At 46.2% G+C, this 5,203-nt stretch overlaps 1 pseudogene; it reads left to right on the top strand.

The window, feature by feature from the left end:
* The first annotated feature begins 3,375 nt into the window (after positions 1 to 3,375).
* Positions 3,376 to 4,854, top strand: LOC147345443 (syncytin-1-like; annotated as a pseudogene).
* The last annotated feature ends 349 nt before the right edge of the window (positions 4,855 to 5,203 follow it).

The raw sequence follows: 5,203 nt of genomic DNA, 5'->3' as shown, positions 1-5,203 counted from the left end.
GAAAATTAGAGATACCAAGGGAACATTTCATGCAAAGATGGGCTCGATAAAGGACAGAAATTGTATGGACCTAACAGAAGCAGAAGATATTAAGAAGAGGTGGCAAGAATACACAGAAGAACTGTACAAAAAAGATCTTCACGACCCAGATAATCATAATGGTGTGATCACTCACCTAGAGCCAGACATCCTGGAACGTGAAGTCAAGTGGGCCTTAGAAAGCATCACTACGAACAAAGCTAGTGGAGGTGATGGAATTCCAGTGGAGCTATTTCAAATCCTGAAAGAAGATGCTGTGAAAGTGCTGCACTCAATATGCCAACAAATTTGGAAAACTCACCAGTGGCCACAGGACTGGAAAAGGTCAGTTTTCATCCCAATCCCAAAGAAAGGCAATGCCAAAGAATGCTCAAACTACCGCACAATTGCACTTATCTCACACGCTAGTAAAGTAATGCTCAAAATTCTCCAAGCCAGGCTTCAGCAATATGTGAACCATGAACTTCCAGATGTTCAAGCTGCTTTTAGAAAAGGCAGAGGAACAAGAGATCAAATTGCCAACATCTGCTGGATCATTGAAAAAGCAAGAGAGTTCCAGAAAAACATCTATTTCTGCTTTATTGACTATGCCAAAGCCTTTGACTGTGTGGATCACAATAAACTGTGGAAAATTCTGAAAGAGATGGGAATATCAGACCACCTGATCTGCCTCTTGAGAAATTTGTATGCAGGTCAGGAAGCAACAGTTAGAACTGGACATGGAACAAGAGACTGGTTCCAAATACGAAAAGGAGTACGTCAAGGCTGTATATTGTCACCCTGCTTATTTAACTTCTATGCAGAGTACATCATGAGAAGCACTGGGCTGGAAGAAGCACAAGCTGGAATCAAGATTGCCAGGAGAAATATCAGTAACCTCAGATATGCAGATGACACCACCCTTATGGCAGAAAGTGAAGAGGAACTAAAAAGCCTCTTGATGAAAATGAAAGAGGAGAGTGAAAAAGTTGGCTTAAAGCTCAACATTCAGAAGACGAAGATCATGGCATCTGGTCCCATCACTTCATGGGAAATAGATGGAGAAACAGTGTCCGACTTTATTTTTTTGGGCTCCAAAATCACTGCAGATGGTGACTGCAGCCATGAAATCAAAAAGATGCTTACTCCTTGGAAGAAAGTTATGACCAACCAAAATAGCATATTCAAAAGCAGAGATACTACTTTGCCAACTAAGGTCTGTCTAGTCAAGGCTATGTTTTTTCCTGTGGTCATGTATGGATGTGAGAGTTGGACTGTGAAGAAGGCTGAGCGCTGAAGAATTGATGCTTTTGAACTGTGGTGTTGGAGAAGACTCTTGAGAGTCCCTTGGACTGCAAGGAGATCCAACCAGTCCATTCTGAAGATCAGCCCTGAGATTTCTTCGGAAGGAATGATGCTAAAGCTGAAACTCCAGTACTTGGCCACCTCATGAGAAGAGTTGACTTATTGGAAAAGACTCTGATGCTGGGAGGGATTGGGGGCAGGAGGAGAAGGGGACAACAGAGGATGAGATGGCTGGATGGCATCACTGACTCGATGGACGTGAGTGTGAGTGAACTCTGGGAGTTGGTGATGGACAGGGAGGCCTGGCATGCTGCGATTCATGGGATCGCAAAGAGTCGGACATGACTGAGTGACTGAACTGAACTGAACTGAGCTGAGAAGCATTTCCCACCACACACAAAAGAGCCTACACTGTGGCCCAAATCCTCTTCACTGAAATTAGCCCCAGGTTTGGCCTACCTTCATCCCTACAGTCTGATAATGACCTGGAATTTACATCCAAGGTCACCCAACAACTTGTCCAATCCTCACAGATACCCTGGAAATTTCACATTCCATATCGTCCCCAGTCCTCGGGAAAGGTAGAAAGGAAGAATAGAATAATCAAAGAAACTCTTACCAAACTATCCCTCGAGGTACGTCTGGATTGAACTAAACTTTTGCCGATGTTCTCAAAGTACGGGCTTTGCCCAGAAAGCCCCTGGGGCTGAGCACCTTTGGGGTGATGTAAAGGAGGCCCACGCTCCCTCCTGGACTCCCCCCGAACCTCTTCCCATACCAAGCTTCCTACACTCCCCTCTGATGGAACTCTACAATGCCCTCAGGATATATATCAACCATAACTTGCCTGCCCCTGACCCTCAAGGCCCCTTGCCTTCTTTACAAATTGGGGACATGGTCTACCTGTCTGATAATCCCCAGGGTGACCTAACCCCAAAGTGGCAGGGACCATTCAAAATCATCCTCCTTACCCCGACTGCAGCTTAACTCGAGAAGGTCACCTCCTAGGTATACCTCTCTCGCCTAAAACAGGTCACCTCTGATCCTGCACAGCCGTCCTTAACTGACGCCTTTAAGATCTCCCTCACAGGGCCCACCTCCTTAAAAATCACCTGGCAACAACCCCTGGCAACCATCCGAGAGGACACTGAATGATCTGGACACTCCTTAACCTACAACTGTTCCTGACCCAACTACTACAAGACCTCTGCCCTGACCGGAACCTCCTTTAAAGATCTGACCACACAGTTGTTTCATCTGTGGCTCCAGAGGACGTTCTACAACCTGAGTGCAGACAAAATTGATTTCTTTACTCTCATTCTCTACATAATTCTACATCCTAATGAACACTGTTCCTCCTCAGATTCAAGCAACCACCAACTTGGGGCCTTCCGCCCCTCATCCTGACTGGCCTCTCCCTGTTTCTCTAACCATAACTGCACTCTTAATCTTAGTCCTTGCTATAGGCCTAGTAACTGTTTCCCCTCGGGACTGGTCACCTAGCCTTTGTCTCTTCGTCGGTATTGCCTAGGTTGTTAGCTGTGTTCTACTCCTAGGGTGCTATTTCCTCTGCACTGCCTAACTAACAGACCCATGACTCCCCTGTTCCTTATCCTTGCTGCACTCCCCTGCCTTCTGGCTGGTCCCTGCCCCTGCTCAGACATTTATTCCTATGTTCATTCCTCATGTTATAATATGGCTCCAAGACCATGCACCATGAACCTCAGGGCGGAGGTCCAAATCCCTATTCACTGTTAAAGTACAGAAGAGAGGGAGTTTCGTGAGCACTTGCCATAAGCCAAATGGAAGAAACATATGTTTCTACCCCATTACCCACTGGGGGTACTCAGATGAGGTAGGGTACCAGATCAATATTGGGAAAAGAAAGAAGAACAAGTCATAAAGAACATAATTTCTAAGTTACAGGTGACCCTTGAGGCTTACAAACGCCTAGACCTCCTTTCCCAATTACAGCCTCTCCTAAAACCTCCCTCTGGCAACCAATACCTTACCCACCTTCTCAACTCTTCTTCCAATTCTTCCAGTACACACAACACACATCCCAGTGTTGGACATGCATGTCACTGTCTCCCTCACCACACATAGCAATTCCCTTACCCTCAACCTGGCTATCATAGGGCAACTATACTTCCCCTCCCCAACAAAAAACTACACAACTCACTCAGCCAGTCTCTGACAATGTCCTTCTCTCAGCCTCTTCAAACCTAACTTGTATCAACTACTCTAGTCCCAACTACGCTGGTCTTACAAACTCCGCTCCCTCCTTCTGCTCCACTTGGGTTCTCTGGAACAGCACAAAAAATTGCACCAACCCAGGAATCTTCATTCTCTGCGGGACCTACGCATATACCTGTCTCCCCCTTGAGTTCCCTGGACCTTGCATCTTGGTCTTCCTGACCCCAGGTCTAACATTCCTCAAAGAAGCAGAGATAGAACAACTAGTCTACCCCCAAGAGGAACTTTCCCACAGAAAAAAAAAAAGAGCCGCTCCTGATTGGGACCAGCACAGCAGTAGCCCTAGGCACCAGGATTGGGGGCATCTTGACCTCAGCCCATTTCTACTACAAGCTGTCCCAAGAACTTAATGAGGATATGGAGCAGGTAGTGGAGTCCTTCGTTTTGGTCCAAAGACAAATTAACTCATTAGCCTCTGTGGCCCTACAAAATAGGCTAGCCCTGGACCTTCTCACAGTGGAAAAGGGAGGGACCTGCCTTTTCCTAGGAGAGGACTGCTGCTACTTTGTTAATGGAACAGGCATAGTCCAGGGCAGAGTCAAAGAACTTAGAGACAGAATCCAATGCTGCAGAAAAGAGTTACAAAACTTTTACACTCCCCAAAACCTGTTCCAACTGGCCCTGCCTTGGTTGCTCCCTTTCTTGGGACCACTGGTACTTATCATTCTATTTCTCTTATTTGGACCCTGTCTCTTCAATCTCTTTGAAAGGTTTCTCCAAGAACAGATTCGAGCCATCTCTTGAGACCAGGTCAAGACCATTCTTCTTCTTGAGAGCTTCACCCAGGAAAAGGAGAAGGAGACCCTGGGCCCTAGGACAATCCTCTGTTCCAGACCCAGAACCATCGCCCCTATCCAGCAGGAAGTAGCCAGGGAGATACGGCGCCCTTTTTCCCATTTTTTATGATTTCAGGGTCTGGAATGAAGGAGTCCTTGGGCCTAGAAAAGAAAACAACGGTCTCAAAGGCCCTTTCTGAATCATCTAACTTCGGTGAAAACAAAACTAAAATTTAAGTCCCACCCCGATGCTCCAGGCCAGTTGCATGTACCTGGGACTTATCACCCCCTGCCCCAAACCTCCCAACCCCTGTTCAACTACAAATGCCATCTCAACTAAAGATTACCCAAAATGTCCTGCCTGACTAACGTTTCCCTTATCGCTTCCACAAACCTCCCTTTAAATATGAAGCCTCCCTGATCCCTCTCGTACTCAGCCTGATCGTTAGGCCAACTGTCACCCCTCCTTGTCTGAATAAAGGTAACCTACCTACGTTGAGATCGTCTCTCCTTCTTTTCTGCCTCGGCCTGAACTATACCTTACACAGAAAACTAAGATAATGGCATCCGGTCCCGTCACTTCATGGAAAATAGATGGGGAAACAATGAAAACAGTGACAGACTTTATTTGGGGGGGCTCCAAAATCACTGCAGATAGTGACTGTAGCCATGAAATTAAATGATGCTTGCTCCTTGGAAGAAAAGTTATGACCAACCTAGACAGCATATTATAAAGCAGAGACATTACTTTGCCGACAAAAGTCCATCTAGTCAAAGCTATGGTTTTTCCAGGAGTCATGTATGGATGTGAGAGTTGAACTATAAAGAAAGCTGAGTGCCAAAGAATT

Source organism: Bos grunniens, chromosome 25 (genome assembly GCF_055505025.1).
Source record: "Bos grunniens cultivar Pamir isolate PY7600 chromosome 25, Bosgru_T2T1.0, whole genome shotgun sequence".
NCBI classification, from domain to species: domain Eukaryota; kingdom Metazoa; phylum Chordata; class Mammalia; order Artiodactyla; family Bovidae; genus Bos; species Bos grunniens.
This window is presented reverse-complemented; position numbering and strand designations above follow the sequence as displayed.